Raw genomic sequence first — 17,304 nt, 5'->3', positions numbered from 1 at the left:
GCCCGGGGCGCTCGGTAGGGTGTGTGTTCTTTGAATGCGTTTTCCCCTTTCAGAAGACTGTAGAAATCCGGCCGCAGCAGAAGGGTTCCTTGGTCAAACTGCTTTACAATAGAGTGGGAATGTTGTCTGTAGAGAAAGGGCAACGGGGTAAGGCAGGAGGAGCAGTGCTGTTCCCCAGGGAGAGCTAGAATTTTTCGGACGGGGAGACTGGGAAACCTACGTTCTTTTCCATAGTCATCGCCTGTTGATTTCTTTCTGGACCATTTTACAGGAACCTTCCTGCCTTTTACTTGGACTTGGGTTGCAGGAAAGTGGCAGCCTTTTATCTTCGGGGTTCTTGGAGCTGTGCTATTTGTAACTGTTGGATCGCATACAATCCAGTAGCTTCATAGGGAGTTTCAGGATTTGGGGAGAATTTAGCAGTGGAGTTCCTAAATATATAGAGGTCTGAGGATATGGGACCTTTCAAACTGTCATGTTACTTTCCACCCCCCTTCCCTTTAATTATTAAATGCGTATTCTCAAAATCTTAGGAACCGTGGTAAAGTTGACTTAATGCGTTAAACATTTGGTCAGGTTTTAAGGTGAAGCATGGCTTACAAGTGTTGGACATCCTGTTGAATCTCTACCAAATTCCTATCAAACATGAAATGCCTCAGTTTGGGTTCCTTGTATGGGATTGGAGCACTGTGTCCCAAACCAGTCTTTAACTTATTGGAATATATATATAGCAGTGTACTTTAAAGCCCGGGTTGTCAAGGCTTATGTAATCAGTTTGTTAATTTATAATCTTGTTACGTTGCTTTCCAGATTTACAAAATAATTCCCTTAAGGAAATCTGTCCTCAACGTCTGCTTAAATATTTCTCTCGGAATTGGATTCCTGAAGAGGAATGTACTGTACAAGTGATGATTAAAGCATACTAATTAGACAAGTTTCTTTTTTTAAAAAACACCAAATACCAAATTTTTAATTTCATTATCTGTGTAATTGTCCCTGAGAGGAGAACAGGTGACATTCCCATTTTACAGAACTAGAAATGAGAGAAATTACATGACATTCCCAAGGTCACATATTGAAGTAGTGTAGAAAGTCAAGTGCACGGTGCTTTTTGTAATACTCTCATCCTCAAGGCTTTTCAGGCAGGAAACTTTCAGTCCCACCTTTCAATTTTTTTTTTAGAGTTTTATAATCAGTTTTAATTGTTCAATTTGTGCACAAAATTATTCTCACCGTATTTTTTAAATAATTCTGAGTATTTTTCTCTTTTATTGCAGTAAGATCCCTTAGTTTAAAACATGCTAGAACTCAGAAGTTGTACTAATTTTTATTTTTCTAGACCAGAAGTATAGATTGGGGTTTTATGGTTTCGATTTAATCACATAATCCTAAAAGAAAGACTTTTAAATGTCCTTATTAAAATTGAAGGGCTTTCATGATATTTTTACTGGTCACAGGAAATACTGTTCATCTGAACTTCACTGTGAGTATTCCCTCATATAGAAAGTGAAACTAAATAGAAAAATATTTATTTCTGGAGATACTGAGCAGCCATGGTTCTAAGCACTGGTATAAATAAGGCATGATTTCTTCCCTGTAGTAGCTTGTCTAATCCTAAGAGCTCTTTACACCGCCCAGGAAGAAAAGGGTACAAATGAACTTTCCATAGGCCAGAATCTTAGGAATTAAAAACGTAGATGAGAAACTCTAGACTTAATGTAACTGCATCCCAGTTTGCTTAACAACCAAAAGATAGAGTGTTTATAACTAAGATACTTTAGTAAGGAAACTGTTATTCAGAATTTAGGTATTTCCCAGTGTGTATGTATGTGCAGGTAAACTTAGAACAACTTAGGTGGAAAAATTGAGTGGATCCTAGCAGTTCTGAAGATAAACTTAACCTTTGATCATTTATTCGTGGAATGTTTGTGTGTCTCTTTTGGGGGCCCTAAGTTAGAGAGAGGGCAGCAGTAGAAAAGTGAGTAAAAACCAGTTCCTGACTTTAGGTTCTTAGAAGCTATTGGGGAACACCAAGGTAAACAATATCAGTACGAACAGATGAACTGTGGTGAGGCATAGGGAAAACCCTGCAGAAGCACAAGGATGGTGGCAGTAACAGCCTGACATGGAAATACTTCACAGAGGAGGTGATGGTTAAACTGGTCTTGAAGGATAGGAATTCCCAGGCAGAGAAGAAGGGAAAAGGCTCAGAGGGTTCAGAAGACAAGGTCAAGTGGTGGGAGAAGAACATAGATCCAAGTGGGTGAAAGGGAGTTGAGAAGGCTGAGACAATGCAGCTGTTCTTTCCTTAAAGCCTTTGAAAAGGAAGGAGAGAAATGGGGCAGCTGCTTTGGGGTATGGAGGAGAAGGTTGTTGGTGAGGTGTTTTGTTTTAACTTTGGAAAGAGCTGGTTTGAAATTCCTCAGATTTAATGGCCTCACAAGTGAGCACTGGAACTGTGTTGTCTGCTCTGGATAATCCAGACCTATGTCATTGATCTTCATCTGCTTTTCTGCACATCTGCTTTGGGTTGTGGCTCTGTGTCTCATGGGAAACCATTTATTGCTGGTGGTAGGGAAGGAACCTGTCTAAAGAGGATTCCTGTTTTGCCCTCCCTGAACATTTCTTTCTCTGCTGTCACTTCCAGAGCCTCCTGAGAGTCTGCTTTGGCATCGCCAGCATTTGGCCTCTGCTCAGGTAGGCTCTTCCATAGCAAATCAGTCCTCTTTCCCTTTCCTTTTGCTGTTATGCCCCCTAGTCTGCTGCCATGTGGCTACTCAAAAGTTACTTCGGACTCAGAGGTCATTAGTTGTTCATTCGACATGTTTTAAGTTTTGGAGTATCTTCAAACCCAAAGCAAGATTAGGTCTATCTGTACATCTAAACACATACCCTCTTGACTAATATTTGTCGGGAGCGTTTAGTATAGGTTGACAGAATGCTTCAGGAGCCTGGATTACACAACATAACGGTGGTCAAATCGCAGCCTCACTAGGCCTCAATTTCTTAGTTGTTGACATGCAGTTCTCTCTCTTAAACCCACAAGACTGCCAGTTCTTTGAAGGCAGAGACTACTTCTTTGATCTCTACATTATCAGACCCAAGTAATGCCTGGTATATAGTCTGTACCAAGAAGTGTCTTGGTGAAGAAGGTTAAAAAAAATCTGATCTTTAATTTGTTGATTTTTATCAGCCTGTTATAGAAACCACACCCTTTCTAATAAAGCCGGGTTGGATTTGAATTGTTTTTCAATCATACAATTTCAGAACTAGAAGCAAATCCTCTACTGCCTGCTAGCATGTTGTAGATGTTCCTGTCCTGAAAGTCCAGTCTGAGAGAATGGCATCACCAGCTACCACTCTCCACTAGAGTCATTCTGGATTTCTGCCTTTGCTTAGCCTCCTGTGCATTGAGGTCTTGGATTCTACTTCCAAAATGTGTCTCCTCCACAACATCGTTATCATCACTGCCCATATCAGCTGCTCTCATTTTTAAGTCTTTAAGTAATTTACCTGGAGATATTTTCAGTTGTCTTATTACCTGTCTTCTAGCTCTATTCTTGTCCCTTCAGTCTGATCTTCACTTTGCTGCCAGAGTAATTTGTTAAACCATCGTCTCTGATTGCCGTTCTCCTGCTCAGGATTTTTCTTGAGCTCTTTTTTTGGCTCTTTATGCTGGCCTTCATTTGTTCGTTTAATAAAATGTATCTGTATATTTTGAGTAGATGCTATACTTGGCAGGCCCTGGGATAAAGAACTAAATAAAATGAACATGATCCTTATGTGAACTGAGCCTGTCATTTAGTTTAATGGGGGACACAGATTATTAACCACACAGTCACACAAATAATTATATGACCTCACAGTTGTGATAAGGGTCATAATGGCAAAGGACAAGGTGCTGTGAGTGAGTATAGGGAGCTGGTATGTGCAGGGAGTTGGGGAGGGCAAGGGGATGGTCAGGAAGTCGTCCTTTAAGCTGGGCCCTAGAGCACAGGTAAGGGCTAGCCTAGACTTAAGAAGTAGAAATTGATGAATTATATGGAATACAAGACCCTTTGGATATCTGGTTCTTACCAACCTGCCTGACCTTGTCCCCTACGCTCTGCATATATTGTTGTCTGAGTCACGCTAAACATCCTTGGGTCTCTTTCCTGAAAAGCCTCTTCCTTACTGTTGCCAGTTTCAGTTCTTAGCTCAAACACACAAAAATTATTTCTCCAGAATGCTGTCTGTGGCATTCTCCAAGGCAGATTTAGAAGAAAAGAACACCTCTTTTTGCGTATCTGTTCCCATGAGAGACTGTGAACAAGTTGAGACAGGGACCTTCCTAGTATCCAGTACAGGTGTTTAGGGGCCAGTTTATTGGGCCAATAGGGGATGAGGTTACTGATAAAAATGAGATGGAGAACTATATATACAACCCCTCTCAAATACTGTAATCTCGTGGGAGGGAGGCCAGTTCTAAAGTTGGGGGGATAAAATCCTTAGGTGATTTGTATTCTACTCACACCCTGCTAATATATATTATCCTATTTAGCTTTCACAGTAACTGTCCAAGGTGGTCATTATCTTTATCAAGACATACCTTTTCATAGAAGTCGAGTAACTTGTTGGGCTGTAGATCCTGTGGTGCTCTTTCCACTGTGCTGTCATGCCACTCCGCATATGTGCTTAATAAATGAATTTTGATCATTCCTAAAGTGTGCTTCCATGGTGAAGATGATAAGAAAAGTTAACTATGTGGTACTTTGAAATGTGGAACCTTAGGACTGTTATTGTAGCTCCTCCTCTGATGTTCCCTCGCCCCCATGTGTATACACACACACTTAGGTTATTGTGTTTTACTCTATTGCATAGCTAGGGGAATAATAATCAAATTTGCTTTAATACTTAGCTATGTTGGTTCTTCTATATTAGAGACATTGTAGATATTTTAATATAGGTTTTACTCTTACAGTATGACTTATATGAAGTTCATTTTAGACTTAGGACAATATACTAACAAATATTCATAGATTATTAAGCTAGAGTGTACTATATTCATGGATCTCTTTTTAAAAACAGCTGTAATATTATACAACCTTTTTATTTCATAGTGGACAGAAACAGTGATTACTTTTTTTTTCAGAAACTGAAAATTTATTTTGTGTAACTTAAAAAGAAATAAGTTTTAGTGATCTGTTGCACTGCATGGTGATCACAGTCAACAATAATGTATTGTATGTCTTTAAATTGCTGAAAGAATAGATCCTTAACATCCTCACACACAAATGTGATAAATAGGTAAGGTGAAGGATATGTTCATGAGCTTGATTGAATCTTTCTACAGTGTATAGGTAGATGGAAACAGGGGTGATTGTATTTTAAAGTAAAGTTTAACTTTCTGCTTTACCTCATTTTTTGCATGTTTAACAGTTCTCTCTTTATTGGCATAAAGTTTTAGGAATGGTACTAAAGAAATTTGGAATGAGAATATTCAGTCTACAGTTTCAGGGCTTGGTTTTTGTCCTTTGCTTTTCTATTTTCTGAGTATTTGCTAATCCTCTTGTGAGGAAGATGCTTTTTCAGAAACAAATGGAAAGAGTATGATTTGCAAAATACATCAAAATTACAGTTTGGGAAAGAATAAAGGACAGTATTTTTAAGGGGAAAATAAAACCTGCTTAAATTTTACCTGAATTACTTGTTGTTGTCTGGGAAGGAATCTTGCTGTCACAAAATTGTATGCAAACAATTGTGTGAAATTATTTTCAAGGGACCCTTCCATTTTTAGATGACCAATAATTACCTCAGCCTGTTTTATGAATGGCTGTTTTCCTGTAACTTCCTTTCTCAACTTGAGATGCGGTTTCTAAACATTTCAAAAAGTTTTAAATGGAATTATTTGTTCTTAATGTATAAACATCTAATATTTATTATATGAATTTCTTCCCCTTAAGACAGCTGGAGCAGGTAGCTTGCATAGTTACCTGCATAATTATGCATAGTTGCATAATTGGAGGAACACTAGAGATGTCAAAATATATTAATTTTACTGTCTTTGTTTTTCTTTGAATTAGAAAGGAGTAGGTAAAAACTTCGTATTGTTTAAGGGAAAAAAAAGCAAGGCTCAGGGGTTGGTGAGGACTAGAATCCAACCCAGGCAACTCTTAACTGGGTATAGGACCTGGACAAAGTGAGTTCTTAACGTCATTGGCGCTGCTTTTTCATTTGTAAAATGGGTATCACTCTTAAGGAATTAAATGATATAATAAATGTAAAAAGTGCAGTACATGCATAGATTCCTAGAAATTAAAATCTGTTTCCTCATTTTGAGACCTGCATTCAGACAAAACTGGAATTCTAATGGGCAACTGTGGCAGCAAAAGACATTTTAAAAATTAGAAATAAGACAAAGAAAATCCATGGTAGTGCTTTACTCGTTTCTGTATAAACCTGTTTAGGTTAGTAATAGATTTTAGTAGTATGTATATGGGTGATAACGAGAGAGATCTATTAAGCTATAACAAAATTTAGAGTTTTATGAAACTTTGTAGTGAAAATGAACTTTTAAAATTTGTTTAAATTCTCAAATAAGCTTATTTCTGTGTTGCTTTCATGTTAATATGTAAAGGATTTTCCTCTTCCATTGAGGCTCTTTGATGAGAAGCTTTTCCTATGCATTTTTTATTCTTTAATGACACTTTGACTAAACTTAAGTATAATTCAAACACAGATATGTGGTGAATTATTTAGTATGGCAAATTTTCCATTTGTTTTGTCCAGCACCGTTGCTTAAATGATGAGCCATTAGGTATTCTTCAGAATCAGCCGCCTTTCTTAAGTTTACTAAATTTATCTCACTTCTACCCCCAAGTCATCACTTTACCCAAACTGGTGTTCTCCTTTCCTAAGCCAGCCAGCAGTAGGCACTCTTACTTTGTTGCTTGTTTACCCCACTTTCAGAAATGGTGTTCCTCTTCTCCTGTTGAAGTTTGATAAGCCCTGGTCTGTGGACTGCCCCTGTCCTTGGTGAGCCTGCCTTCTATAGTATCCTCTAATCTTCCTCTGACATGCCTCACCTAGGCTCACTTGTATAGTTATTTCTCTTTTTATATGTGAATACTATTTTCTTTTTTTTTTTAAAGTCCTGGGATACATGTACAGAATGTGCAGGTTTGTTACATAGATATACATGTGCCATGGTGGTTTGCTGCACTGTAGATCCTATTTTCCTAAATCATTTTTAAGATTTGAATGGACAGGGACTGTGTTGTGTCCTGTACAGTTAAGGCTCAAATTATTTGTTAATGAAAATGACTTAGTGTTTCTGTTATTCAGACTGAAGCAGTTGCATACCTTTATTTCTTTTATTTGTTTTTCTTGTTTTTCGTTTCTTTTTTTTTTTGAGACAGGGTCTCGCTTTGTCTCCCAGGATGGAGTGCAGTGGCTCATCTCGGCTCGTTGCAGCATGGACTCTTGAGCTCTGGTGATCAGCCTGCCTCGGCTTCTCAAAGTGCTGGGGTTACAGGTGTGAGCCACCATGCTGGGCTGCATACCCTTTTTCTCAGAGGAACTAAATATTTCGTTGAATATGCCTTGTTTATTAACATTACATAAATAGGCATTAGATAGTGTAGTACACAGTGTATTTTCAGAAAAATTGGTGTATTTCCTAGATCTCTTAATGGAAAAGTAAATGGAATGGATAATTATGTACAGAAAGTCAAAAATTTAGTAGCCTCTGCCTTTCCTGGAGTATAAAAGCAGCACATATTCACTGTCAAAAATTTTAAAAGAACAGAAAAGCATAAAGAGAAGAAATATTCTGTAATCTTACTAATTTAACATTTTAAGTTTTTAAAATATATGCATTCATACAGATTATATGCTTTTTAAAAATGATTGGGACAGACCAGGTATGGTGGCTCACACCTCGTAATCCCAGCACTTTGGGAGGCCAAGGCAAGGTGAATCACTTGAGGTCAGGAGTTTGAGACCAGCCTGGCCAATATGGTGAAACCCCATCTCTACTAAAAAATATAAAAATTAGCTGGATGTGGTGGCATGTGTCTATAGTCTCAGCTACTCCGGAGGCTGAGGCAGGAGAATTGCTTGAACCTGGGAGGCGGAGGTTGCATTGAGCCAAGATCGTGCCACTGCACTCCAGCCTGGGTGACAGAGACTCTTATCACAAGAAAAAAAAAAGATCGGGATTATATGCTGTGAAGTTTGGTATATACAATTTTTTTTTAAACTTAACATTATGTTGTGAGACTTTCCCATGAAATTAAATAGCCTCAAAATATGGTGGCATACTGTTAACATTGGGTATGTTGTGTTTTATTTAACCATCTCCTTATTGTAGACCTTTAGATTATTTGATTTTTTTTTGCATGTATAAATATCACTGAACATTGTTGAATGTAAATATTTGTCCTCGTCTTTATTTGAGACATGAATCTAGTAGTAAGATTATTGTCAAGGATATTAATTATTTTAAGGCTCGTGAGACAGGTTGAGTATCTGTTGTCTAAAATGCTTAGCACCAGAAGTGTTTTGGATTTTGTCAGATTTTGTAACATTTGCAATATACATAATGATGGGACCCAAGTCTAAACATGAAATTAATTTCTGTTTCCTTTACACCTGTACATATATGCTGAAGGTAATTTTATACCCCATTTTTAATAATTTTGTGCATGAAACCAAGTTATGACTGCATTTCCTCTCAAAAATTAATAGAAACTGTGATTGGTCACATGAGGGTTTTTTTACTTGTAGTGTCTTGTCAGCACTGAAAGTTTCAGATTTTGGAGCATTTTTGGATTTCATATTTTCACCTTAGGGATGCTCAACCTGTACACTTATTGCCAAATTGTTTTTCAGAAAGGTAGCTTGCTTGTAGCTCCACCAGTGGAAGAGAATCCCTGGAATAAACCTGTTTTTGAGTCCAAGTCAGTGAAATGTTAGGTGCCAGTATTTTGGTTTATTGATCAGTTTTTTTGTTTTTTTTTTTCTGTGTCACGATTCTTTTTTGGCCATTTTTTAATGGTCACTTTTATCAAAATATTAGGAGGAATAAAAAGATGGTAGGGAGTTAAAGTGAGTTTTGACAGTGGTAATAAAAGCTTTAGATCAGAAGAGATTTAGATTATTAAAATTCTCCATAACTTAATATTCTGTTTTCCTGGGCACAATAGTAATTGTGGGTTGGCTTTGTTTATTTTGGAGTAATTTCTATACACCCAGCTTTTGTTTAAGTCATTACTTATTATGTGAACACTTAATGCTGGAATTGTTACCATACTAATTTTTAAATCCTACTTACCCATATTAACAAGAGACAGAATCTGTTTAGGAATTTCAACTTATTGTCTGTGTTGCCGGTCCAGGTCTTGTGGCTTGGATGTTAATCTCTTCCTCTCTACAAATACTAAGTACTGTATATCAGTTAATGATTTGCTTAACTCCTGAATACATTCAAATTCCTTGATATATGCTGGACTGTGCTTGTTTTACTTAGAGGAAATAAGATTACTCAAACCAGTGCTTCAAGGATTCTGCATTGGCAACCAAATCATTGCCTCAAAAAACTGAAACAGGCTTCTCACCATGACATTCCTAGTCCCCTCAGCAGCCCCTAGTCCATCAAAATTGATGAAAATGAAGAACATACTTTAGTAGGCAGCTACCTTGTCTTGGAAAATGCTTTCTTAGAGACTTAGGAGTACAAATTGCCCAAAAGAAGATTTCTAATAATAAATGGACTTTAATCTTTTAATTTGTAGATCCCATCTTGATCCCATCCAGCGATTGCAGACTGATAACTGCGTAACCACCTAGTAATATTCAACCAATCCAGTGAAAAACTGAATTCTTCTACAACTTAGGACCTATTGACCTGTTAATGGTTCTTATCTTTGGTTTATAGCTTATATTAATAACTCCTAGGAAGAGGCATGCTATCATTAGAAAGTGAAATATTGTTTACTTTTTTGTTTTGAGACTGAGTCTTGCTCTGTTGCTCAGGCTGGAGTGCAGTGGCGTGATCTCGGCTCACTGCAACCTCCACCTCCTGTGGTCAAGCAATTCTCCTGCCTCAGCCTCCTGAGTAGCTGAGACTACAGGCCTGTGCCACCATGTCCAGCTAACTTTTGTATTTTTAATACAGATGGGGTTTCAACATGTTGGCCAGGCTGGTCTCAAACTCCTCACCTCAAGTGGTCATCCATCTGCCTTAGCCTCCCAAAGTGCTGGGATTACAGGTGTGAGCCACCATGCCTGGCTGAAATATTTACGTTGAATAAAGAAAACAGCAGTGGTGACTGCATGATAGGGTTGTGTATATTTTGCTTGACCTAAAGGTTATTCCTGGAAGACTTAGTTTACTGTCTTCCTTTCAGCCTATACCATTTTAAAAATTTTAGCAGTAAAATCAGGTTGGTAATACCATTGAGAGAGTGTTAGTTCCTCTACTTAAGTTGGTTTTTCTATAGATGTACAGTTTGGTCTACTATTTTCAGGAGTAAGGATTACAGTTTTCGTTTTTTGGTATTTGTAAAAGATACCAGATAATTTCTATGTGTAAGAAGCTTAAATGCAGTTTTAGTGGAGCTTTGCAAAAACTCAACTTTTAGTTGTCTGTATTAGATGGATATACTGGTGCATATATATGTGTGTGTGTGTGTGTGTGTGTGTGTGTATTTAAGCATTTAAATGTTTGAGAGGAATATTGGTGATCTGATTTTGGAGGAAAACTTAGATTCCAAACAAAATGTTTATTACTATAGATAAGCTATAGAAGTAGTACAATTTTTTGCACAGCCTTTTTTGTTCAATTCCTCTACTTTCTCATGCCATGGATTGGTTCAGAGTGGTATCCAGGCAGAGCTGCCTTTGTTGAGCTTACTGTTTTGTCCCTGCCTCTCTAAGAGGTGTGAGGAAGAGGCATTTGTTTGATGTACAGTTGAGACTGCAATGGTGATGATGTTGATGAAAAGCTAAAAGTGAGTTTTAACAAGAATAACAGGGTGAATTCCAAATTGATAGTAGGTTTAACAGAAGCTGGTTCTACAACTGTTTTCAGCAGCTTGCAAAACGTGTGTAGGGCCACCCACACTTCCTTCCTCTTCTCCAGCCACACCCACATGCTTCAGTTGCTTCTGCTGTCTTTAGTAGGAGAACATCAGTATATTCTTGCAGCACATAACAGTACTTGTTTCTCAGACACAAGTTTTTATATTATGAGCACTCTTGGCAAGTTGGCCTATTTCATTTAGGTCCAGCCTAGTTGTATGCCTGTGCTAAATAAAAAGGTTGCTTTAGAACAGCCTATTTAGTGGTTGCTGTTAAAAAACATGTTATCTTAGCTGTATAGTCATTTAAAATATTGATTTAGAAGAACTTAGTGCATGGGAAAATGTTCACTTTTAAAGTAGAGGAAAAGTAGTTATCAAACTTCATGTCCAAAATCTTAGCTTTGTAAACAACTGTAAGTATAAAGGATGTACACTCGGACCTGATGAGAAGTCATCCTAGATGAGCGTAGAGGTGATTTTTATTTTCTTTTTTGTGCTTTTATGCATTTTCTAAACTTTCTAAAGTGAAAGTCTTGTATTAACTTTTCCAACTTGTTTTTTGGAGAGAAGTATTGTGAAAATAGTTACAAATCTCTTTTTACCCTGACATCCCCCCAAGCCCCTAAGTATTATCCCCATTTTATTTTTTAAAATTGTGTCTGGCCATATATTATAAATAGAAAATAATTTGAAAGAATCTATACCAAAATGTAAACAGATGTTATCATAAAGGGTGGGATAATGGATTTTTGTTTTCAAAATTCCCCCCCCTTTTTTTACTAGTCTATATGTTCTAATTGTATTTTTCTCCTGAACTAAACAGATTTTCTTTCATAATTGTTTTGAGATTTTCTATAACAATATATTTGATGTGAAAAAATGTAAAGGAGTATTAAGTCCTTTTTGAAAAGCTAAATGTGATAGAAAATTATATTAATATCATTTTAAAAGCGAATACTTAGATTTTGTGAGATGTTTTATTGAAAAACCCCCAGACTTTGATGCCTAACTAGAGATTATTTCCTATATCTTATAGCACTCATTTTCTATTTAGTTTATTTTAGGAAACTGAACAACAGTTCAGTCTCTGAACTGGTCTCTCTTATGAAAGCAAGAGAGATAATAGTTTAGTGAATTCATCTCTTGAAGTAGGGTAAACAGCTAAAAGAATTTCTGCTTGAATGGTGGGAACGTCATCTTTGTAACAATGATGGTGGTGGTGGTAGCTGGTATTTACAGAATGCTTACTCTGTGCCAGGCACTGTTCTAAACACTTTACCTGTATTAACTCATTTGATCCTCACCATATCCTATGAGATTGTTTTCTTTTACTAACATTTTCTGATGAAGAAACTGACCATACAGAGAAGTCAGGGTAACTTGCTGAGTTCCTTTGGCTAGTGATTGGTGAGCTGGGATTCAAATGCGGTTGTTGGTCTTTAGAACCAGTACTTATCACTGTACTAACACACTGCTTTGCCACAGAGACTAGGGATGAAACAGGGGCTGCTGCAAAAAGAGAAACAGGCAAGGATAGTGGAAGGAGCTACCATATCCCTCTTGGAGCTGAAGACCAGTCAGGTAGGCATCCCAGGGTTCGTCTGTCACTAGATACAGACCTGTGCCCATGGCTTTGCCAGCCCTATGTGTGCTGCAGAACTCTTGCTCCTTGTTCCCTCATTCCTGGCAGGAACTTGCTTTCATATCCAGAGGTCAACCACCTTTCCTCCTTCTTTCACCTTTCCTATCTTGCTTCCCCCATTCTCTTGTACTCCTTTTGTCCCAAGTGCATTTGAACTTTACTTGGACACCTCTTACCTTTAGTGTATAGTGTAAATTACTGTGTTGGCGTCATGTGAATGTTTAGGCCTTTCTGTTATTCATGTAATAGTTAATTTTCATGGAAAGACCTGCAAGGCTACCTCGGTCAGTATTCCCTCATTGTGCCACGAAGTTGGATTTAGGTGATTTGTTCACATTCCTTTTGTTTGTGGTGATAGTTTCTTTGTTACTATCAAGTGGCGGGCCTCTGATGGAGAAGGTGTTTTGTGTGATCCCTGATGCTGGCATCATAAGTGATTTCCACTTGCCTTCTGGAAGACAGTGTGTTGTAAAGCTTGCCCTCCTTGGCTGCTGTAGTGTGAGTATTTCATGAGCCTGTTAGGGGCTCCTAGAGATTGGGTGGCTTTGATGCCACGCTGAGCATAATTGGAGCTAGAGACGGCTGCTTCTCAGGCAAGTTAAGCTTCATGGTACTTAGCATGCAGTTTCATGGATTCGGTGAAATGTGAGTTTGGGGCCTGTTGTAGGAGGCATTTAAAAAATGGCAATTGTACTGTTGTTCATTATTCTTTCTTTCTTTCTTTTCTTTTCTTTTCTTTCTTTTTTTTTTTTTTTGTTGAGATGGAGTCTCACTTTGTCACCCAGGCTGGAGTGCAATGGCGCCATCTCGGCTCACTGCAGCTTCCGCCTCCGGGTTCAAGTGATTCTCCTGCCTCAGTCTCCTGAGTAGCTGGGAATACAGGCACCCGCCACCACGCCCAGCTAATTTTTGTATTTTTAGTAGAGACAGGGTTTCACCATGTTGATCAGGCCAGTCCTGAGCTCCTGACCTCAATGATCCACCCGCCTCGGCCTCCCGAAGTGCTGGGATTACAGATTACAGGCGTGAGCCACCGCGCCCGGCCTTGTTCATTATTATTTCTTCATTCCGGTGGAATAATTTTCTGACCTGTCTACCTGGAAAATCTGTTCACTCTGAAATCCCTGTTTACTAAAGGTCGCTTAAAGGAGTTGTAATTCACAGAAGGCAGAAGGATAATGGGGAAACTGGGTTACTAAAGACAAATTTTACCATTTTATACATTTGTCTAGATCCAGCCTTAGAGTATGTATTTTGACTTTAAGCAAAATTCAAACAAATACAACTAAATCTGAATCTTTTTCTGTATTTTCTTTTAGGAAAAAGAAGCAACTAACAAAACACTGTGATAACAAGGATTATTCAGTATGCAGTTTGCAGGGTATGTCTTGGAGACATTACAAATTCACCTTTATATAAGCCACATCTTAACATTCGGCATTGATGTTCAGAATGACTTTTGGGAGCTGCAGGATCCTGAAAGATCAAAAAAACAATTTAGTTACTTTGTACTCTAACTCAAAATGTACTTGATAGTAGGATTGGACAGTAGACTAGTATTTAAAAAGATGTTCACTAACAAGGATGCTTTTCGTCTAAACTTTCAATTAATCATAGTGTCCTGTTCTTTTTTTTTTTTTTGGAGACGGAGTCTTGCTCTGTCGCCCAAGCTGGAGTGCAGTGGCCGGCTCTCAGCTCACTGCAAGCTCCGCCTCCTGGGTTCACGCCATTCTCCTGCCTCAGCCTCCCACGTAGGTGGGACTACAGGCACCCGCCACATCGCCCGGCTACTTTTTTGTATTTTTTAGTAGAGACGGGATTTCACCGTGTTAAGATCTCCTGACCTCGTGATCCGCCCGTTTCGGCCTCCCAAAGTGCTGGTATTACAGGCTTGAGCCACTGCGCCCGGCCCACAGTGTCCTATTCTTAGCTATACAATTTAATTGTGGTTTCATAGACTATGGAAAAGGGGTGCTCATTAAAAAAGGACATTATTTGGTAGTAAGAGTGATTGTTTCACTATAGGGTACTCATTGTGAAGATACCAATTAGATTCTTTCCCATGAGCTTGCTGTAGATTAAAAATTATTTCACCATGCCCTCTTGTTGGCACAGGTTTGGGAAGAGAAACATTAAGGTTTAATAGTACTTATCTGTGGGTGTCTGAGGCTCTGGAAAGAAAAAACATTTTCATTTATTTTGTAATAAAACAGTTTTGTTTTCAAAATCAGATTCATTTATAAAATCTGATTTATGTAACTTTCCAGGAACACATCTAAACTAAAATGATAGATGAAAAGAACAAAATTATATAACTTGGGGGCAGCCTGAAGGAATGTGTTTTAAAAGCTAAAGTGGCATTTGCAAGCTTATGCAATAGAAACATAGACTTGGGTAGAATTTTAAGCATAATTATTGCCCTTATAATTAATTGAAGTTAAAATATTTAAAGTTAGTTTCCTGCCCTCCCCCCCAGAATTTTTATATTTGAAAATTAAATATACCAAATTAAAATTTCTTTGGGGAACTACTGTCCAAATAAAGCAAGGTCTTTCAATTTGGATTTTCCTGTTAATCCTGTCATTAAAGTTACTAGTTCAGATGACAGGGATAATATACATATAGAAGAAATTTGCTTCCCCCACCTCCCAACACCTAGGCATTGTATCAGTTTCTTATTTAAAAATCTTAATAGCAGGATTAATAATTTTGGTTCTAAAATCAGTTTGCAAACACAGCGTAGCATAATGTTTTAAAGCACGGACTTTGGTGTCAGACAGCCCTGGGTTTCAGTCCCGGCTCTTTTACACACTGGCCATTTGACCTAGACCAAGTTACTGTGCCTCAAAAGGGGGCTAATAATTCCTGTCTCTGAGGGGAATTGTGAGGATTGAATGAGGATGATGTGAAGTATGTGGCATGTGACTGGTGTGTAATACTCATTCAGTAAATGGTAGTGCTATTTATTATTACAATAATTACCAAAATGCAAAAAATATGTTAGTAAACATATTAACATTGACTTTTTGAACTTGTAATTTAACTTAACATAAATTTTTTGAGGGGGTTCTAGGTATGTGATTCAGATCATTTCTGAAGTGGTATAAATATAAAAGTGACTTTATGCTTCTTTTATAGTTAGTATTTTAACTCTTAAGATGATATTATCCAAAATGGGGCATTGATTAGAGTGGCCAAATGTTTATAAAGAATGTGGACTTTGAAATTTATTAATTAGGTGTGAATCCTAGCTTTTGCAGTTAATGTCACTTGTACCTAGAGCAGCCTATTGCCTTAGCTATAAAAATGAGACCAGTGCTGACTGACCAGGCACGGTGGCTCAAGCCTGTAATCTTTTTACTTTGGGAGGCCGAGGCAGGAGGATTGCATGAGGCCAGGAGTTCAAGACCAGCCTGAACAACATAGCAAGACCCTGTCTCTAATAAGAATAAATAACGGTTTTTAAAAATTAAAAAAAATCTTACCCATTATATGTCAAATTTCATTTTTTTGGGATATTTTTATCTAAGTGGACTCAATAATTAATGCTCTTAATATGTAACTGAAAATGTGAAACTGTATATCGAGAGCCGTAGAAAAAGCTTCGTCAAAGGGATAGATACTGACTAATGGGAGAGAGCTGGCCTTAGGAGGTTGCTGTATTCCTCATTGGATTTTGTTACTCAGTTCTATTAAATGTTGGTCAGAAAAAAAAGTGAGGGTTCAGCCTGTGAGATATAAAGTTGCATCTTGTTTAATTTTATACATGTTTGTTTTTCTGAGTCAGTGTAATTTATGGGGAACCTATTTCTATTCATTTATTATAAAAGTTGAAATTTTTAAGTACAGTATGAAATGTGGTTCTTAAAAACCAAATGATCTTTAAATCATCTGTAAGAATGCATGCCTGTTTACTCTTGGAATATAATCACGTTATGCTGGGTTGTGATTGAGAGTTGGAAAACGATCATTAAAAATCAGCATAACTGATGAATACCAGTAAATTAGCAAATATTTATTAAGTACCTACTACCACATACCTAGAACCCCCTCAAAAAATTTATATAAGTTCAGTTATAAGTTTAAAAAGTCAATGTTAATATGTTTACTAATATGTTAAGCACCTACTGTGTGCCAGGTGCTTACCCTAAACAATAGTGATGCAAGAGCAAACAATTACCTCCGAAACATTTTGGAAAAAGTTGCATTTCAAAATGTAATAAGACAGTTTTGATTACATGCTATTTGTAAGCACTGTTCTAGGTATTGGGGGAAAGTAGAAGAAAAAAAATAGAATCTTAGAATAGAAAATCCCTGAGAACCTGCTGCTGTCAGGATAGAGGAGATGGTGTACCCGAATACCTGTAGAATACGACCACATAAAATAGAGGTGTCCCAAGGTGCTCTGGAGATATTGAGGAGAAAAGGAGTTAGAGAAACCTTCACAGAATGGATTTTTTCTTTTTTTCTTTTTTTTTTTTTTGCACTTAAAGGAAGTTGTGTTGGTCTTGGGGAAACTGAAAAGTTGTTGGGTTTCTGTCCAAATGTTTATTCTTCGTGTTTTCCCTTGTCAACTCTTGCCTTATTTTTTTTTTTTTT

General features: G+C 37.5%; 1 protein-coding gene across 1 annotated transcript in view; it reads left to right on the top strand.

Moving 5' to 3' along the window:
• SNRK (SNF related kinase) overlaps window positions 1-17,304 on the top strand; it is a 69,697-nt gene that overhangs the window by 849 nt on the left and 51,544 nt on the right. Inside the window, 1 exon segment of the mRNA XM_017876323.1 lies at window positions 14,025-14,086. The gene's annotated coding sequence lies outside the window, so the exon portion shown is untranslated.

This window comes from Rhinopithecus bieti, unplaced genomic scaffold (genome assembly GCF_001698545.2).
Source record: "Rhinopithecus bieti isolate Rb0 unplaced genomic scaffold, ASM169854v2 scaffold_9581, whole genome shotgun sequence".
NCBI classification, from domain to species: domain Eukaryota; kingdom Metazoa; phylum Chordata; class Mammalia; order Primates; family Cercopithecidae; genus Rhinopithecus; species Rhinopithecus bieti.
Note: the sequence above shows the minus strand (reverse complement) of the source record. Positions and strands in the feature narration are given on the sequence as shown.